A 21,870-nucleotide genomic window follows, 5' to 3' on the forward strand; every position below is an offset into this window, starting at 1 on the left:
CTCAGCCCTGGTGCAGACGATCAGAATCAAAGCTTTCCCACAGACTGATCCTTGAGGTGTCCACACATGCAGCTGCAGAATACCTTCAGGACTTTGTTCTGGCTTTGTCTTTCCTTCATTTCCAGAGGATGGTTTCCAAATCTTACGTACTCTTCCCTACTCACCTTGGTATTAGACTTCCTTTCACTGAGATTAAAGGCCTTCCAAACTCTTCATATTCCTAATTCTTCCCTTAAAAAAATACCACCTCCTAGTGAAAGAACCTGTCCCAACATAACATGCAATTCCATTTAAATGAAATGTCCAGAATAGGCGGGTGTACAGAGACAGAAAGTAGATCGGTGATTGCCTTGGGTGAGGAAGGAGGCAGATAGAGGAGTGATAACTAAAGGGTCCAAGATCTCTTTTTGATGATGAAAATGTGTTAGAGTTGTCTGTGGTGATGGTTGCATGTGTCTGTGAATTTGCTAAAAACAACTAAAACTTTATTAACATTTACTCATGTTTTCATTACTCTGCTGAAACTCTTTTATTAAAGGTCATTAGTGAATCATGTACTTTAAATGGGTGCACTCTATTTGTGAGTTTTATCTCAGTAAAACTGTTAAATGCCATGCCAGCAACTATGGTCTGGAGAAACAGGTACTAAAACAGGCTTTCAAATGGTTGCCGCTTGATTAAATATTGGCATTTTTATTTACTTCTGCTTAAGTCAGTCATCAAAACTTTAAAAATAAAGGGATCTCACATAAAAAACCAGCTTCTTGAGATCAGAATCTCCAGTACGAGCAGCTCCATATCCCCTCATGGGGACAAGTGCCTGGCTCTTAGCTGCTCAGGACCCCTGAGAGGAGACTCCAGTCCTCCCAGGCACCTCATCCCACTGACTTGTTTATTACGTTATTTACTGAGCACCTATTAGGCATCACGGACCTTTCCTCTCAGGACAGAAGCCTCACAAATCTCTATAATCTCTTTCTACCACCTCCTTTCCCTTCAGCCTAGAGACTTTTCCTGCCATCTATCAGCATAAACGATTTCACGCAGCTGAACAATCTTCTGTTGATCGTGCTACTTCCTCAAGTCAGCTGTTTTATCTTCCCCTTTATTTTCACCTACAGACTTGTCAGGTATAACTTATATTCGCTGCCATTTCTTTACCTCCTACTCCTTTGCTGACAATTTTGGTTTTCATTACTCTAACCGAAACTCGTTTATTAAAGGTCATTAGAAAAGAGCAGTAAATCATCAAATCTAATGCTCTTTTCTTAATTCTCACTTTCTTCAATGCTTTGCCATTTTTCTGCCCAGAAAATATAGAAAAATAGAAAAGGAAAAAAAATCATCATCTACTCCCCTAACACAGCAATTTTAAGACTCCAAGAAAATGAGTTTTCTTTTATTTTCCCCAGACAGAACTCTTCTGACATTTCATGGATCTTCCTCAAGGACTACCCCCCTCCCTGTATGTATCGGGCTGTCTCACTCATTCAACAAATAATTAACTAAAGCAGGCTGTTCTGTTCAGAGGAAATTATACTTAGATACTGAAATTGTCTTTACCAATACTTTATTTAACACAGGTTCACTGTAGGAATTATAATTTATAATAATAATATTTCATAAGCCAATAGCACACAGGATCACGTTTCTTAATAAGCTAAAAAGAAATGAAATACTCCAAACCAATGATAGATTAAGTCCAATTCTCCCAAATAAGGGGGAGATAAAAGAAACAAAGTCCAAATTTAGGTGAGGTATACCTTTCTACAAGCTGGTTCTTGGAAGAGTCAGCTTAGCCAACCAGACGATGATGTCCTGCAGTCAGCACAAATCAAAAGTCCCTTATTGCTAGAGCACATTGCTAAGGGAATGAAGTCTCTGGTGTTGAGAGGCAAGATGATCTCCTTCACCACGCTGCCTCATGGTTTTCACCACTAATGGCAAAGAGTTTCCTTGCCACAGTAGGAGCTACTGCTTCAAGGTCTCTAGAGAGCTATTTAGATACCCAAAAGGGAGCCTGGCCCAGACCAGACACTCTTGGTAAGTCCCCTCAAATTCTCAGTATTTAAAGTTTAAATGACTATTACATCATATTCACTCTTCCACATGTTCTTACTGATAAGTCCCCAGAGGCACTGACAATAGTTGAGCCACTGAGTGCCCATCAAGAACAGTTGACCACAACACCCCGACACGGCTTGTTCAATGTAGACACATTCACCTCTAGATCAAAACAACTCCACTTAAGTCACAAACAAGTGGATTTGAAATCATAACAAACCAATATATAACATGAGCCCTGGGACAAAAAAGACACTATCCTTATAGAGTTTATAGACTGGTGGAGTATTACATGAATGTATAATTTTCAACTGGGCAGAACTCCAAAAGAAATCACATGGTTCTTAGAAATCACAAAAACAAAGGAAGGTGATGTAGATGAAAGGGGTGGTGGGATCAGGGAAGATGTTCACGGGCAAGCCATGTTTGTCCAGTTAACTTCTATGTATCCTTTGTTTCTCCCCTCATAGCAAATGAGTGGGGTGGGGAGAGGGAAGGAGAGAGGGAGGAGGCATTCCAGGCAGAAAAACAACAACCAGCATTTAGGAAGGACAAAGAGAATACAAGGTGAGGCTAGAGAGATTAAAGAGGATCTTCTGAGTCATAGTAAGAGTTCTGTTATTTATCCTAAAGGCAATAGTAAGACACTGAAAGTTATAAACAAGGGAGAGGACATAATCACATCAATTTTTTTTAAATGGTTCTGTTGCATTTTGTAGAGGATTCGTACAAGAGCCATAGAAGAGAGAAGTCACAGTTAGTAGGCTATTAACAAGGGTAGGTGAGAATTAATGGTCGCCAGTATCCACAGGGATTTAAATAAACAGAAGAAGAAGGCATGTGGACTTTTGAGATACCTCCAACCATCAGAAAAATCTCAAGACTTTGTCACCATGCCCTCCAGACTCAAGAAAAAGTATTCATATCTAGGTCATGGCTGGGGATACTGTTACTCATGTTGTCAGGGTTGGAGTTTTTTTGTGGAAGGAACAAAGAAACACTTTCTTTCAGTTAAACAGAATAATCTGACTGTGACAGGCTCCCTCCTCCCTCCTTCCTGAGGTCAGAAGACCATGAAAGACTACAGATAGATTGGGGAGCCTGTTAGGAAAGCTACCTGAAGCCTTGAGCTAGAAGAACAAAAGTTTCTCTTGTGGTTCACTCTTGGTCCATCTGGACCACCTGGCTAGGTTTAGGCCCAAACCTCAGTCCTTTGAGAACTGAAAAGAGCTCAATGCAAATGCAAAATCCCACAGAGACACCTTTCCATTCTTTACCTGCTGACACAATTTTCTCCTTGCTCCCTTGTTCCTGCCAGCTTTATGGTTTGACAAATATTATTCAAGTGTGACCACTGTTGAGCCCATTGCTACAGATAGTGAAGAAAAGATAGGAGAGGAAAGGATGCGGAAATAATTTTCCCCCATGCACCCCTCAACCTTTCCAGAATAAACTACTCCTTCCCTTCCACTTCATTTTGCATTTCAATTAGGACTTTTTCTAAGCACTTCTTGTGTGGTTCTGAGGGGTCCTGTCCCTGGATCCCAGATGCACTTGCAGTAAGGATATAAAAAGCTATAAGGCTTTGTTGTTACTTCACCAGATTAAATTATGGTGTTGCACTGACTAGGCCCTCTGACTGGCAGAGAAAGCACTAGATGCTCATCCCCATCGAGGCTCTTCTTAGGCCGTATGGGGAAGAACCTGGTGGAAGTAAGGAAGGCGTTGAGGATAACTGTCTATCTGAAATGTACTCCTCAAAGACTAGGTGGGTTTATTTGGTGTTTGCTGTTACTGTTTATCTGCTCTGTTTTGCTCTTTAGTGCTGGTTTTTGTTGCTGTTGTCTTAGATTTCAATAGGCCCACCTGAAGGAGTATGTGGTACACCCTCTCCCTTCATTCCCACTTTCCTCCTTTAAAATTAAGTAAGTGGCAGCCATGGTAGGAATTAGAAAATGAGCCAATGTTGCCACTGAAATTATTCTAGTTAAGGCCCTAAAATGAAGGGGCAAGGGGGTTTCATGATAGAGGTACATCCCATGTCACTGATTTAGGACACTACATTTGAGCTTAGGGCCAACACACAGATGAATGGCATTGTTCCAAGGCCTACAATAGCCTTTAAATATAATTCCTCAAAAACCATGGTGTGACCAAAATAAATAGATACCCAGGACTTGTATCCCAACCACTGGCTAATACTTACCTATCCAGCTCTTTTGACCATTCAATACTTTTCAAATCACCTTGGTCTACTCTGCCATTCCACCAACATGCCCTGTCTTCATTACACAGTGGATGAAACCAGTGTGGGTTCAGAATAAGAAAGAAGGCCATTCCAGGCCTTTTGTTATTTTATGTTAACCTTGGTCCAATGGGTAGAGAATAGAGAAAATATTCTTTCCTTGGTTGCTACCTGAAATCAAAATAATCTCAGAATTTGACAGAAAGAAAAGAAGGTCTTCCCAGAGCCTTCTAAAAACCTGAATTATCTTTAGAAGATACATTTTTAACAGTGTTGAAAAATTCACTGAAGAGAAGCCATGGTTCCGTTGGAATTTCTGGGGCACAGGAATGCCAAGGAATCACCTGAGAAAGAAGAGAATTATTACCAGCCCACAACATCCAGCTCATTGACCACCTGAAGAACTTGTGGAGAGGGTATAATTGCCTGAAAGGAGAAGGACTTCCACCCCTTAGGCAAGTGAGGAGACAAGTAGGATATTCTGATCTACTGGCTTTGCTCTAGGTTTTGCTTAATGGCAAGAGTAAGGAGATAGAGCAGACATTGCAATCCGAGCATTTGAAATTCAATTATCCTCGATTCCAAAGCTGCTTTAATGACAGCTATAACTTATACCTTTCCAGAACCTACTATATGCTCTAGAGACTCTCCCTTCTCCAAAGACGTCAAAGTGAAGACACAGAGCTGGCTGAGCACACTGTGTTGCCGTATGCCCAAGTCTCCTTGCACGCTTTTCTGGAGGAGTGCTCGGAATCCCTCCTACTGGGCCACCATCTTGCAGCATCACTGTATCTCAGAACCCCTGTCAGGCCACTGAAAGCAGAGGCTTTACCAAAGCTGGTGGTTTCTTATTTAATACAAGTCTCAATCTTGGTATTTTGGTTATTTAAAATCTCTCTTGCTTATATGGAGTATCTTAAAAAAACAAATGAAGAAACAAAACAGACTTTTTTTTTTTTAGAGAGAGAGAAAAGGAGAGTGTATGGGGTGGGGGGCAGGCAGAGGGAGTGGGAATAAGAGAATCTTAAGCAGAGTCTATGCTCAGCTCTGAGCCTGACATGGGGCTCAATATCATGACCCAGAATTCATGACCTGGGACAAAATTAAGGGTCAAATGCTTAACCAACTGGACCACCCAGGCACCCCCAAAACAGACTCTTAAATACAGAGAATAAACGTGGTTGCCAGAAGGGAGAGAGGTGGGGGGTTGGGAAAATTGGTGAGGAGGATTAAAAGGTATGAACTTACAGCTATAAAATAAATAAATCATGGAGATGAAAAGTTCAGTACAGGGAATCTAGTCAATAATATTATAATAACATTGTATAGTGACAGTGACTGTAATTATCATGGTGAGCACTGAGTTATATATAGAATTATCAAATTACTATGTTGTACACCTGAAACTAATATAATAGTTTATATTAATGATACTTCAACAATAAAAAATAAATTAAATACATAAATAAAATTATGGGATAAAATTTCTCTCCAAGTGTGGACACTCGGGGGTATGGGAACTCAGATAATGCAGATCAGGAACATTTAATTTAAGGACAAATTAAGTTTCGAAAAGTGTTTACTTGTGACAAATCTCAAGGTCTGCAGAGCGGTTTGGTGCTGATGCCATTGACTGGGAAGCTAGAGTACTGATTCCTAACCTTCCTCAGCCACATCATATGAGCTTTTCTCCTAATACAAAAATTGTAATTACATAGTCTGGTGAGCAGACTACTGACACTTCACCTCCCTTCCACTCATATACATGGGGTCAGGGAAAGAGAAGCTGCCTCATCCAGTGAATACCAAAACTGCCTCATTTTAAACCTAGTCCAAGCCTAATGACTCCTAATTATTAGGTAACCATACTCACTTGAAGAATACTTTTTTAGAAGTAGGCTTTTGGGGTAAAATAACTGGCCATGTATAGTTTGAATGCCATGAAACTTCTGAAAAACTCTATTAAACCTACAGTTGACTGAGAACCTTGCCACCTGCACAGGGCACACAGCGAGGTTTATCATGAGAGATGAAATCGACACCTGCTGGTTTCCCTGAGGCCTGAGATGCCACTCACACTCGGCGCTTCCCAGAGTCTGAGCCCCAGTCTATTTAACAAGGACCTGTCGAAACAAGGTTACAAAAATATTATATGTCAATTAAAAAAATTTTAAAAACAAGGTTATAAAAAGAGTGTATTTTAAATGTTTACATTTAATAAAATAAGACATGAAACATATAAACAGAACAATTGTGCTATTACAACTTATAAAATTAATTTGGGCCATTTAGTATTATAATGAGACAATTTTATATGACAGTATGGAAAACCTCGTTTGAAGTTAAGGGTAAAGTTTAAATCTGATACACTTCCTGACACAAGGCCTGGGGCTGCACCAATGGCCATCCGGGCTAGACTTTGCTTTTCCTCCTTCAAAGGGACACATTGAAATCATACATTTTTAAATTTTTTAAAGGAACAAGATTATTGAATTTGGTAAGAGAGGGCTATTCTTTAAACCAGGATGGAGGCAGGATCCTTTTCTTTTTTCATCTTTGTTAAGGTTTGCAATATCTCTGGCCATGCAGGAATAAGGAATATCATGACCTGGTTTTCATACATAGTGACTGTGTATCTCATGCCACAGTAGCTGAATATGAGCTTAAGAGAAGGTAACAGGTGATATGCATACGTGATCTAACACTCCCCTGTGTCCAGGCAACACCAGGTGCCCTGTGCAAGAAATGCCGACAATTACCTACACAAAGTGGCTCACCAGAGGTGCGTATTCAGGACAGGATCTCTGACAGTGGGGCAATAGCTTTTCACTCATTGCTTAGCAGCCAGATTTTTCTAGTTTCAGGGAAATAATTCATTTTTCCAACTGTAAATAGAGGACTGAGACGTTAGCTTCATGGGAGCTTACTACTGGTCAGGGACACCGTAAGGGATAATGTTATGGCACAGGTGAGAGTCCTGGGGGGGGAAAAAAGAGAATCTAGACACCAATTAAAGATGGAGGGAGAATGAAGGATGGTTAGACACCACAGCTCCCACGTACAAACTGAAGACCCCGTGGCAGCAAGTGGGGCTGATATGTGAAAGGGGCGGGGGGGGACTCTGCGTCTCCAGCAGGTGACAGATAATGGGAAACCACACTGGTTCCTAGCAGCTTGAGGTTTCTTCTTCTGAGTCACTGCAATCAGCAGCCTAGTATTGAAAGTCTGAGCAGGCTTCCCTGCCGGCTCTTTAAAAGTAAACGCAGCCTAGACTTCCTTGATTCTCAAGCTAGTCAACAGTGCACAGAATAAAATCCGGTAAATCTGCTGCCTTAACTTGCTGAACCCGTCAAAACAAGAAAAGGATGCTGTGTTGGAACATTCCCCTTTATTAATGAAAACTTCTAGTTTCATTTCCCCCTACCTCCAACCCCTGTGCCATTCATTCACTTATGCATTCAGTCCGCAGAGGAACCAGGAGGTCCCATGAACTTTCATTGAACGTGTTCAAGTCACAGTGTGAGGAATACAGAACCGGGAGATTTGACCTCCTCCTGCAGGAATTCAGTCTAGCTAAGGATAATGTATAAAAATAATGTATAAAAACAAATGGTTGCATTCCTTAGGGTTGAATGCAATAATGCAGGGGGGTACTTCGTACGACAGTGGCTCAAAGGAGGGAGACGAGGAATCTGCTTCGTTGGAATCGTCACAAAGGCTGTAATCTGTGCCGGGCACTGGGTCACATACTTTACCTCCTTCGGCTCATCTATTCTCCAATGACCACCACTTCGTTTTAATTAACATGTAATGTATTATTTGCTTCAGGGTACAGGTCTGTGAATCATCAGTCTTACACAATTCACAGCACTCACCATGGCACAGACACTCCCCCATGTCCATAACCCAGCCACCTCATCCCTACCCCCAGCCCCCAGCAACTCTCAGTTTGTTTCCTGAGATTAAGAGTCTCTTATGGTTTGTCTCCCTCCCCAGTCCCGTCTTGTTTTCCAATGACCATCACTTTAAAGATTAGAAAACTAAGGCTCCAAGAAAACAAGTAACACACCCAAGGCTACAAATCGAATAAGAGGCAGAACCAGGATTCAAGTTTCAGGTCTCTTATACTCCTCAGCCAGCAACTGATTGCAAGGACAGTGAGCATGAAACTGTCCAGTACATTTGGCATGGAGCCATGTAAGGGATGGCGGCAGGCAGACAGGCTTAAGTCAAGGACACCTTCTGCTCCTGACTGTAGAGGGCACTAGATAGAGGAGCCAACCCCTAGGACTGGCATAAACTCTTAACAGCATTCTTTACCTCTTTTTTACATCCTTTTCTGCTGCTTTCAAGGAATGCTTGTGCCCACCTCCTCAGCCTCCTTACCATTCCTAAAATCCTTTGGAACAATTCGGGGCACTAGCATCAGTGGCCAAGGGGATTTCTGTCTTGCTTCCTTTGTATGATATTTATTTCCTCTTTTTACCCTCGGTAGATTCAGGAAAGAGAAAAAGTCTCTTTGGTTAAATGTTGCTACTCCTACATTAATTTCCCAAGAGGGCTGCTCCCCTCTATTTCCACCACTGTAGTCTTCATAGAAAAGTTCCAGTGAACAATCAATCATATGTTACCGTGAATTTGGGTACATACTTTATTCTACTGTTTCTTAAACCCACTCCCATCCTCTAGGAGAGTATAAGAAAACAATTCAGAAAACTGGATCACTACCATTGGGGTGGGTGAGGAAGATTGGTCCCAAACCTCAGGGATTCTAGCCTCAAAACCGCTGCCCACCTCTGAGAATCCCTGTCCCAGCAACTAAGTATCGTTAGCCGCTTCATACTCCAGTCAGCTTGGTTCAGCCTGATAGACGTTCAGCTGTATTCATTACCGACAACAGGGACGTCTCTTGAGAGAGCACACCAGGAGAATTTAAAACCAGTGATCTCTTATTTGTCCCTGGCATGTGTATACCTCACAAATGGAGTTTCTTCCCAAAACTACCTACCTGGATATTCTGTCCTTTAAATTATGAGTTCACTCTAGCCCCAAAGGGGATCTAGCTCTCACCTCCATTCTCTTCATCTGCCCTCATTGACTCTCTTTCTCCAGGCCTTTTCCTAGGCTGTACTCACCCCCAACCTACCTGTCTCAAACAGAGAGAAATGAGAGCCAAAATGGACACTCCCAAAGAAATCACTGCTCACTACCCTTTAAACCACTAAATGAAGTAATGTATGCAAGTTAAACCCAAGGAGATGAGGTTAGAAAGTTCCCTTTTACAACTACCAGAAATGAAACTTATCCCCCATGGTTGAAGCAATTTCCTCCGAGCCACTTCTATTTTCAGTCTGTCTAAGTTTCTATTTAAGGCTCCCGTGGCTGGAAAGGCTACCGATTATCATGGACCGTATACATTTTGTAATTTACAGAAGTGCTTGCAGGGGCCTTGCTTTGATGGTAGGAGGGGTGGAGGAAATTGTTGAAAGTTATATCAAAGTTCTTCTTCCTGACCCCAGGGCCGAACACCAAGCACTTGGCACGGAGGTGACATTTGGCAAATATTTGAGGAAGATTGTTTGCTTTACTAGAGTCACAGAGAGACTTTGAAAGGTGTTCGTGTTTTCAGCTGAAACTGTTGAAAGGCTCAGATTCTCTAATGGTCCTTTTCCATCAATTCAACGTTGGAAGTTTGGAGGAGGTTCGTTCAAAATAGACAAAGCGCAACACATTGCGTGTGCCTGCATCAGAAGGGTGATGCCACTCTGCTTCACCCTTCTGTCCCCCTCAACACCTGCACTGACAGTCCCCACACTCACATCTCCCATACACCAAAAGTTCACGGCCCATGTAAATTTTCTCCATGACCGAAGTACGTCGACGATGGTTTTTAGGAAAGTGTGATCACAGCTCCTTGGGGTTTGCAGGGAACTTCCAAGTCAGAGACCTTTGCATTGAGTGGCTCCAGGAGATGGTAAGATATATTTTTAACTCAGAAGAAGATAACCTTCAGATTTATATATAGATTGCTATCCCATTACTATGCATGTCTGAAATGTCCTTTTGAGGATGTGTCTTCTTTGTCTTTAGAATCCAGTTTCTACAGAAGAAAGGCACAGTCAAAGGTAAAACAGAGTGTTTCCCTTCCAGCAGAGCAGTGTGTGGGCCAAGGTCAAAAGTGCTTATTCAAGCCGTCATCCCACTTCAAAGAAGCTGATGGTTGTGGGGGAATCACAGAGGCAATTTACGGGAAGTTTGAACTCTTCACTCATTTCAGCCAATACAAGTATTATTCCTTTTTCTTAAAAAAATAAAATAAAATAAATGGCTTTAAATAGAATTGTATTTGGCATAATAATTTAATAAAGCTAAACACAGTACCAAAATGTTAATCATGAGCTTACCTCCAAAAGACCTAAAGAATGCACTGTCCGTGGTTACAAGTCACGTTGTAATTCGTGCCTTTTCTGCTCCTGGGTTTAAAACCAAACAGCTAAGATCAGATCTGTTGGCATGGCAGTAGCCCGTGAATTATCCCCTCTCCTACAAAGATGTCCCACACTAATTCTGTGGGACAGGATTAGGAGCATTCTAGATTCAGGGGGTTTAGAATGAGTGCAATTCTCTTCTCCAAACTCAAGTGTAGGGCTGGTGCTTTTGTTTTGTGACTATAAAGATCTTGTTGTTTTGTTTTGTTTTTTAAAGATTTTATTCCTTTGTCAGAGAGAGAGAGCACAAGCAGGGGGAACAGCAGGCAGAGGGAGAAGCAGGCTCCCCGCTGAGCAAGGAGACTGATGGGGGATGTTGTCAACTGAGCCACCCAGGCATCCTGAAAGAGCTTGTTAAAAACTTTTCATGCCATGTAAATTTTATCTATAAGAAATCCTACACTATTTATGGCTGGTATCACCGTATTAGAATGGCTCTCAAACTTTACCAAGACTCAGAAGTGCCTGAGGAGATTTTTTTTTTCAAATGAGATATAATTGACATATAACATTGTATAAGCTTAGAGCATACAATGTGGGGCACCTGGGTGGCTCAGTTAAGTGTATGCCTTCAGCTCAGCTGGTGATCTTGGAGTCCTGGGATGGAGCCCGCATAGGGCTGCTTGCTCAGTGGGAAGCCTGCTTCCTCTCTCCTTCTGCCATCCCCTTGCTCGTGCTCTCTCTCAAATAAATAAATAAAATCTTTTTTAATTTTTTTATTATTATTTTTAAAGATTTTTGTTTATTTATTTGACAGAGATCACAAGTAGGCAGAGAGGCAGGCAGAGAGAGAGGGGGAAGCTGGCTCCCTGCCGAGCAGAGAGCCCGATGTGGGGCTCGATCCCAGGACTCTGGGATCTTGACCCGAGCTGAAGGCAGAGGCCTTAACCCACTGAGCCACCCAGGTGCCCCCCAATAAAATCTTTAAAAATAAATAAATAAATAAATAAAGTGTACAATGTGTTGATTTGTTCCACTTATATATTGCAAAATGATTACCATAGCATTAGATATACCTCCAACACATCACGTAATAATCATTTCTTTTTTTTTAGTGATGCAAACATTTTTTTTTAAGATCTAGTCTCTTAGCAGCTTTCAAGTATAAACACAATACTGTTAACTATAATCAATATGTTATACATTATTAGATCTCCAGAACTGGGGGTGCTTATTAACCATGCAGCTTTTCTAGTCTGATCCCCATAAATTTGGGTCCAGTAAGTTGGACTCTGGAATCCACAGGTGTATAGGTCCCCCAAATGGTCCTGACACCCAGGCCATACTTCACACAGCCCTGCACTGGCTTTCTATCCATGTCATTTATCACTCTGTCCTTCATGCCAGCAAAGTGCCTGACAACTTGTATCCCCCAACACACACAATAGGATATTTCCCCAAAATAAGAAATTTGTAATGCTTGGCAGCTAACTGTGTGTGTTATGGTATGGTTGGCTCCACTTTAAGTAACCCAGAAAGGTTAATAACTTACAAACAAGTGGGCAAAGTTGTCATTTTAACTCAGGTCTTTCTTCTCTCTAGACCCCTCTCTTTAGGCACTATTCTTTCATCATTTCCTTGGGTTCAGGTGGTCTCAGGCACTCTTTGTCAAGCCAACAAGATACATTTTTGACCAGAGATTAGCAGAAACTGAAAGCTTGTACCATTTCCCTGGTTGTGTGCTGTTTTGAATCACTTGCTAATAAAACAAAACTAAGTACATCTTAAGCATTTTAAGAGCCAATTAAGCTTGAAAGGGTAGAGAGAATCACCTCCAATTTACAGTAAGAAGGAACAATAACCATTGCCTCACGTCATCTCGTCATCTCCCGTAAGTACCCCCTGTTGGGAGTCATACCAGAGGTGGAGATCGGTCACTGTGTTGTCATGAGGATAAATGAACATTCCCTTGAGACCTAGGTTTCCAAAGCCAAGCTGATAAACTCATGTGGCTTTGAGGAAGTCAATCTCAGGAACTAAAATCAATGGAAATACGTAAATGAAGTGATGAAGTTAGTAAAATACCTTCAGTTTCAAAATCATTTTGTATTCTATGAAACACTTTCACATACATTAATTTCTTTTATCACCCTCATGGAGACAGATTTTATTCCCCTTCTGCAACTGAGAAAATTTGGAACTCAGAGTTTAAGTAGTCAACTCCAGAAAACAATGAACTTCCAAACCTAGATCTCCTGATCCCAGTGAAAACATTGATTTCCAGTGAAACCGTTTGAAGACAAAGGTGGTTCTTGTACAAAGGAACACACACCACAGTGGTATGATCAGCTGGCCAAAAAGCTCTGACTTCACCTAGTAGAGGGGAAAGGAGGACCAGTGCTGCCCCAGACATGGGGGCAGACACGGGAGCCTGCTACAGTGAGCCAAAGAAGAGAAGAGACGTGGGCTCTTAGACAACTGGCTTCAGGTCCACAGAGGCCCAGACTCTCCTGCCTAGAAACCTCAGAAACCTCTAGAAACCTCAGAAACTTCCTTCTGGACATCCATCTATGGAGAGCAGCATAGCTCAGCCAGGCTTCTGCTCCGATGAGTGTCAAGGCACAAAAGAAACACTCCATGTCATGGCTCCCAGGGACAGTGCTCTGGCTCTGTTGACGGGCAGCTGGGCAGGTCCCGTGGCGTGCTAATGCCAGGGAGCTCTGACTGTTCATGAATCGCCAACTCCACATTCTCTGACCTTATATGGGTAGCAAATGCCACAAGTCAGAAATGACTATTTCCAGAAAGCTGGTTTTAAAACATTTACCAGCACATTTTTTTAACCAATGAAACAAAGCCTTTTTGCATATCACTGGGGCAGATTGGTCTATGGACATGACTCTCAAATTTCTGTTCACCTGATTCAGTCTGGGCAGCTGCTCCTTTTGAGTTCTCTACTGAGATCTCTTCCACTTCATGATTAAGACAAAAAACTGTACTAGAACATTTCAATCACCTTGAGTAAAAGTAATGCTAGTTTGGGGGCACCTAGGTGGCTCAGTTGGTTAAGAATCTGCCTTTAGCTCAGGTCTTGATCTCAGGGTCCTGGGTTTGAGCCCTGTGTTGGTCTCCCTGTTCAGTGGGGAGTCTGTTTCTCCCTCTCCCTCTGCCTCCTCTCCCATGCCCTCCTTGTGTACTCTCTTTCTTTCTCAAATAAATAAATAAAAGCCTTAAAAAAAAACACGCAATGCTAGTTTGTATTTTTAAACTGCAGGCCAGCACGGGTTGCCCTTAGAAACCCAAGTGTATGCAGTGAAGGTATTAAATTTTGGGGTGACTTTCACACGGCATGGGCCATACCTTTTTTTAATGCACATTGCATAATGCCTGACATATAATAGACACTCAATTGTTTGTTCATTTGAAGGCACGAACAGAGCAAAGATAGTGAATTAGTTCACACATGGATCCTAAATAAAACTGAACCGTAGAAGGAGGTCTAATAAGCTTTTCTTTGTTCGTGACTCACAGGAATGCAGCATAAAAGTGTGAAAGCCACAGCTTTTGACTATAAATGTAGCCATGTAGGTACTGATATTACCCTTCCAGAACTTCGACCTGAAGTCTATGTGACTTCCACCCACCACCCCCAAGAAGTACCCTACTGGTTTCTGGGAGATGTGTAACAATACCGTCAGTGATTTTTTGTTCTAGCTTTCTTGCCAGGACCCGTCACAGCTGTCCTGCAGAGCCTTCTGAGGATGCTGCTCTATCACTCTGAGCCTTCAGAGTCTCGGAGCTTTACTGCTATCTTCAGCACAGTTAGCAGAAATGGCCTCTACACAGTTCTGTGTCCCACTTCCTAAGACAAAGTCTTCTGGACTCCAAAGAAGCATGTTTCTGTCCAGAGATGTTATCACACAGTGTGTGCTCAATTTGGCATTCCAACAATCTATTAATGGTCCCAAATAGTCTTTTAGTTTGGGTGGGGATGGAGAAATGACTATCCCATGCTACTTCTTTATGGACTTTGTCGTACTAGAAAAAAATATATATATATCTTCACAGAACCAGAACAAATAATCTTAAAATGTGTATGGAACCACAAAAGACCCTGAATAGCCAAAGCAATCTTAAGAAAAAAAGGACAAAAATATTCCACTGGGTAGAGAGGTTAGAAATAAACCCATGCTTATGTGATCAACTAATCTACATAAAGGAAGCAAGAATTTGCAATGAAGAAAAGAAGCCTCTTCAATAAATAGTCCCGGGAAAACTGAACAGCTACATGCAAAAGAATGAAACCGAACCACTTTCTCACACCATACACAGAAACAAACTCAAAACGGATTAAAGGCCTAAATAAGAGACCTAAAACCATAAAACTCCTAAAAGAGAACCTGGGCTGTAATCTCTTTGACATCAGCCTTAGCAGCATTTTTCTAGTTATGTCTCCTGTGGCAAGGGAAACAAAAGCAAAAATAAACTATTGGGATTACACCAAAACAGAAAGCTTTTGCTCAGTGAAGCAAACCATCAGCAAAATGAAAAGGCAACCCACTAAATGGGAGAAGATATTCCAAATGATATATCTGATAAGATTAATATCTAAAATATGTAAAGAACTTATAAAACTCAATACCAAGAACAAATAATCTTATTAAAAATGGATAGGAGACCTGAATAGACATTTTTCCATACAAATGGGCCACAGACACTTGAAAAGATGCTAAATATCATTAATCATTAGGGAAATGCAAATCAAAACTACAGTGAGATATCACGTCACACCTGTCAGAATGACTAGGTAGCCAAAGGACAAGAAATAGTAAGCATTGACAGGGATGCTGAGAAAAGGGAAAGCTGGAGCTCTATTGATGGGAATGCAAACCAGAGCAGGCGCTGTGGAGAACAGTACGGACATTCCTCAAAAAATTAAAAAAGTAAATAATATATGATCCAGTAATTCAACTACTAGGAATTTACCCAAAGAAAATGAAACTATGAATCCCAAAAGCTAGACATACCCCTATGTTTCTTGCAGCATTATTTATAATAGCCAATATATAGAAGCAATCCAAGTGTCCATCCACAGATGGATAAAGCAGATACACGTGCACACACATGCACACACATGCACACACACACACACACACACACACACACACAATGGAGTATTGTACAGCCATTAAAAAAGACTGAGATTTTTGCAATTTGCAACAACATGGATGGACCTCGAGGGTCCTAGAGGGACCTAGAGTGAAAGATGTCCTAGACAGCAGGGAAATAATCATCTACATAGTAGAGTCAAGGTTATTGGGTAAATTTTTCTTCACTATATACCAAGAAGTTGGGAGTCCACAAAAACACGTTCTACTCAGAAAGAGGTAGGGTCGTGCCCAATTCTAAGCTTCAAAAATATCCATGTTCCATTTCTAGTCCACCTATTTCGATTTATTGAGAATAAATAGAAATAAAGCTACTGTAGTAGAACTAGAGGAAAACATTTAAAATATTCAGATGCTGCCAATGAGGAAGGGAATATTAATTTAGAATACAAAATTGTAGTCTCTACGGAAGATGTTAAACCTGTGAACTTCAGACCCCTAGTGGAAGGCAGAGTGATTGCACAGAGTCCTCAAATCAACCTGAAAAGTTGAGTGGAGAGCAAGGGAGTGAGGAAAGATAAAACTGGAGAGAAGGCCAGGATCCAAGTAAGGACTTAGCCATGGAAGGACAAGGAGAAGCTTTTGGAGCAGACCAATGAGATGATCAGGTTTATGCTTTGAAAAGATGACTGACCGGCTGCAGCATGAAAACAGATGGGAGCAGGGATGGGAAGAGAGCAGCTGGCAGGCGCCTCCTGCTACGGGTCCAACAACAGGCGATGGCGGCTTAGAGTAGGAGGGAGCAGTGAGAGTGAAGAAAAGTGGACAAAGCCAAGGCACTTTAACATACACAAGTGGCAGCTCTTGGAGAACAAGATTAAGGGAAATGAAGGAAGGATGACTTACTGGCTTCTGAGCAATGGGGTGGGTGACGAGACCCTTCACGAAGACTGGGAATACTAGAGGTAGAGCAGATTTTGGAGAAACTAAGTTCAGTTTTGAATACAATGGGTTGAAGAGACCTAGGAGGCCTCAATAAAGAAATGACCAGTAGGCTGTTGGATAGATACCGATGTGAGTGGACTTACCTCTAAATTTGAAGCAGGGAGAAGACATGCTTGCGGAGGGAGAGGGCATCCAATGAGAAGAGGAGCTTAAGGAAGGTCTGGTTGGACAACGGGAAGATGTCGGCAAAGCTATGGGAGGCCGAGAGGATTGTCTGGGGGCTCCTAAGGTCTGAGGGTCAGAGGTTACAAAAAGAACTGAGCGATATGCCAAAAACGGTCAAAGGTAAACAGGGGTGCTCTTGCTGGAAAATTCGAGCACTGACTTTCATTGATAATATGCAGGACTCCAAGCAGGGATATAACATAAAGATATGCTCAGATGAAATAATATGTATATTACGGAATTCGAGTGAAAGAAACAAGGTGACTGTTTTGTTAATGTTCACAGCGCTGTGCTTTGAAAGGCTGGAAAATCAGACTACACTTTGACATTGGTATGTGGTAGCCGCACTGTTCTCTGAAAACTTTCTGATCGTAGAAGGTTCACACCCAGCTCTGCTGAGGCCTAATGTGATTGCCTGCCAGGGAACTGATGCATCTGATTTTGCAACCTTGAGGCCAGGAATTTGGATCTGGCCCAGAATTTGTTAGATTATTTCAGATTTTTAGGGGTTTTTCTTCCCTCTGATTAACATGTAAGCCTAATCAAAAAATCTCAAAACTCAAAATATATCTTAAAAAACCAATAAACCAAATCAAATAAATGACTTGAACGTTGAAATAATAATGCGACGCAGCCCTCTTATGAGCACTGTAGTCTTTACCTGAGGTCAGGCCTCTCCCTCCCGGCAAGCGGTTTCTGTAAGTAATGCTGCCACCTAGCAGTCTCCTGGCAAATCACCATCCTAATAGGTAGGAAAGGAGTTCTGGTTTGGGGGTGGGGGGGCACTGTTTTTGTTTTTTGTTTTTTGTTTTCCTTACCAAATAGGAAAGGAGTTTTGTGCACATTTTAGCTTCATCCGGGATTCACTATTTTTGAGTTGAACTTGAACAAAACTTGAAATGTAAATTTAACTACCTTGGAAAAAACCCTTTTCTGCAGATATGGGTCTTAAAACCATGTGAACCACAGACTTTTTCAAGCAGTTCAGTTGTGATTAAATTCATGGCAAAAGGTAAGACACCCTCTTTATAACACTTCAGTAAATTTGTAACTAATACAAACCTCCATGGGTATCTCCTTAGGGAAGTTAGATCAACATTTTTGTTGAAAGTGGAAAAAAATAAAGTGAGGGTGATCAGTCTCAAAGAGGAACAGCTTTTTGACCAGAGGACCTTTAAACTCAAGGAATCATAAAGGTCCAGTGCAAGCCTAAATAACATTTTAATTCATGTCAGGAGCTTCACTTACAAACTATACCAAAGTCGCTTCTTTAAAAAGATAAGTAAGATCCAGAGACCCACCGTACAACACTGTACTTAGAGTCAACAGTACTGTATGGGACACGTAAAAATTTGTTAAGAGGGTAGACCTCATGTTGTATTCTTACCACAATAAAATAAAATTAAATAAAATAGAAAAAATGAAAAACTAATACATTTTTGTGTTTTCACAAAAGTAAAAAAAATAAAAAATCTAACATTTATTGAGTGTTTGCCATTTGCCCAAACACTGAGAGTGCAAAGCACTTTCCTGGCACTGGATTCCCTATAGAACTCTCTAAGAAGGTATTACAGTAATTAATGCTACTAATACATGAGGAACCGATCTCTTGAGGACCATAACAGGCAAGTAATTGCTGGAGGGGGATATAAACCTAGATGGTCTGATTTCAGAACCTGAGCTCTTACCTGCCAGCAATCTATTGGAAGCAAATAGATACCAGATTTTCAGCAGGTTGGAACATTTGTTAATGGAATGCAGTAAGTCTATTTTCTACTTGAGTTGCTTTTTAAATGGCATAACAGAAAATGTTCTCAATTTGGTCAAAGTGACCTTTGTCTTACCTTCTGTTTTATTACAAACTACTTAAAATTATAAGAATCTTATCCTTTGAACATTTTTAACTCTATGATAGGTCCTCTGTTCAATACCTATCGGCTAGCTAGATGGATAGATACTTTGGCCAGTTTTGCCACCTCTCTATTTGAGTGACATTTCACTTTTGATGTCTCGAGAGAGAACATCTTTCCATTGATGTCCCTCTGCATTTAGCTGTCAGTGGGCACGTTTGTCTTGTACACACTGACTAAGGGATCTGTACATCAGACCCTATGCAGATGACTTGGGCAAACATTTCTCTGAAGACAATTTTGAATACGCATGTGGTTCATGCTCTGCTACCAGTGCTTCTCAGACTTTAAGGTGCATTTAAATCACCTAGGAATCTTGTTAAAATGACCTGAGATGCTGCATTTTCAACAACCTCTCAGATGAAGCTGGTGGTGCTAGTCCGTGGACCATGACTACTGAGGTGCTCAAGAATACTGTTTTTCTTGGATGTGGGGAGAAAACCTGGTCTATTTCCAAAGTCACAGGGAAAAACCCTCCCCATAATTTTCTCATTTTTCCTGTTTTTATATATCTGATCCTAAAAATCAGGTTATAAATCAAGTTGTGTGTTTTTATATTTTTTAAAGATTTTATTTATTTATTTATTTATTTGAGAGAAAGAGAACACAAGTGGGGGCAGGGGAGAGGGAGGGGGCAGAGGGAAAGGGGAAGGGGAGGGAGGAAGGGCAGAAGGAGATGGGGGACAGGGAGAGGGGGAAGCAGGCTCCCTGAAGGAGCTCCACTCCTAGGGTCTCATCCCAGGACCCCGGGATCATAACCTGAGCCAAAGGCAGATGCTAAACCAACTAAGCCAGCCAGGCACCCCATGTGTTTTTATGTTTTTAAACAAAGTTATCTATAAGAGTTATTTTAAAAATAAAATCAGCTTGGGCCCTAAATCCATCAGTTCAATTTTTTTTTCTTGAAATCAGACTCTTTGCAGTTTTTACCCCTGCTATAGAACAGATCACGGGGAGTCATACTTGAAACTTCTAGCTACCAGAGAGCTGTCCAACCTCCAGTTCCATCTTGGGGAGGGCAGGTATAAGAGTCCTTTAGTCAGGATGAGCAAATGCAGAGTTCAGGGCATTAAAAGGCCCAAAAGCAAACTTTAGAACGGCTCTGGAATTAGCTCCTTGACTCAGTGGTCCTATGTTTAGCAAGAGCCAATGGGGGAATTTCCTATATTTATTTGGAGTCCTCTTTCAGGTACCTCTGCTACGATGCTCTTTCTGTTATCATCAGCATCACTCATTTTTGCTCTAACAAGGAAATATACAGTACATATAACAGAGGCAAATGTAAAACTGCTACACTTGTTTCCCAAAATCAAATCTCACAAGATGAAATGAATGAAACATAGTCAGAAATTGGCCATTTTCAAAAGAAACAAATTTCTACCTACTAAATATAAGTGACCAGAATATTGTTATCCAGTCTAGGAATGCATCAATAGAAAAATAGTGCCTAGGACAAAAGAGGTAATGGGCTTCCTCTAGTTTGCATTGGCAAAGCCATACTTGGGGTACGATGTTTAGATGTGTGTGTGTGCATGAGTTTGTGTGTATGTGTGTGTGAGTCAGCGAAAGTATGGGAGGGCAAAAAGGGAGCAGTCATGATTTAGGAGAAACAATGAAAAAGACCAAACAGATTTCAAAAAGATAAACCATATAGTGGTTTATATTTTTGAAGATAAGTAATGGAAAGAAGAAGTTGAGAGACCCCTGGGGATAAAAATACATTATATGTTTATTAAAATAAAAAAATTTAAAATAAAAAAAAAGAAGTTGAGAGAACTTCAAACTGCATTGTAAGTTAAAGGACTTAGAGATATTTACCTTTGAAATGTGTACATGTAGGTTTTAGAGTGGAAATTAGTTAAGACCTTGTTGATGATGGATGGATGGATGGATAGTTAGATGGATAGATGGATGAATGGACAAACAGGCAGGCTATCTATTGGATATATTATATGTGTCAGGCACTCTACCAAGAACTCTACATGTATTGTATGATTTCATTCTCCAAACAATTCTTTAAAGTTAGTATTATCCCCATGTGAAAACTGGTAAATATAAGGCATAGATAAATTAAGTGACCCGTCCAAAGTCATTGACTGGGTGACTCCATAGTTTGTGCTTTTAACCTCTAGTTAATAACCCTATGTGACAGCCATGGAGTTCCACTGCTCAGATCTCCCTTAAAGAAATAACTTGCTGGCCAGCCATGAGAAATATAGTTAGCTGACAGCCTCCAGCTGTTAACATCCCCAGGATCTGTTTGCACATTCTACCAGACACCATTCTGTTCCAGAGAAGCCCCGATGACTGAGCATGGCAGGGGGGGTAGGACCTGGATATTTCTGCCCATTATGGGGCTCCTCCAATAGTCTTTTCTCAGGATATCCCCATTAGGTTGTCACAGACTTTGTGGGATCAGCATCGCAGTCTGAGGCTCTCCCTGCCCACTTGTGCTACTCCCCTATTTTATCTGTGATAGGAGTCATTCTGAAAAGAAGTTTCTTTTACTCTAACATCGTTTCAGCATCTGCTTCCTGAGGGACCCAACTAGCACTTACTGTGTCTTCAAATATTTGGGGTGCTATCATATGAAAGAGCATTTAGAATTGCTTTCATATGGTGATAAGGGGTTAAAGTAGGAGAAACTGACTGAACTATTAAGGAAGTAGCTTTCACAAATGCATACAGAGAACTTTCTAACTAGATTGTTGTGGTGCAAACATTGGGATAGACTGCCTCAACACTGATAAGTTTTCAGTCACTGCCGTCATTCAGGCCAAGAGAACTGCTTATTGTAAGGCTGCGTGACATCACTACAACCCCCACCCCATACACCACGGAGCATCTGAGATGCTAAACATCTACACTGCTCAGTGAGTAGCAAAAATCAAATTGTTTAGGAAACCACACCAGGAAGCCCAAACTTCTGATTTTTCAGTGGTTCA

The sequence above is a fragment of the Martes martes genome (assembly GCF_963455335.1).
Source record: "Martes martes genome assembly, chromosome: 2".
Taxonomy (NCBI): domain Eukaryota; kingdom Metazoa; phylum Chordata; class Mammalia; order Carnivora; family Mustelidae; genus Martes; species Martes martes.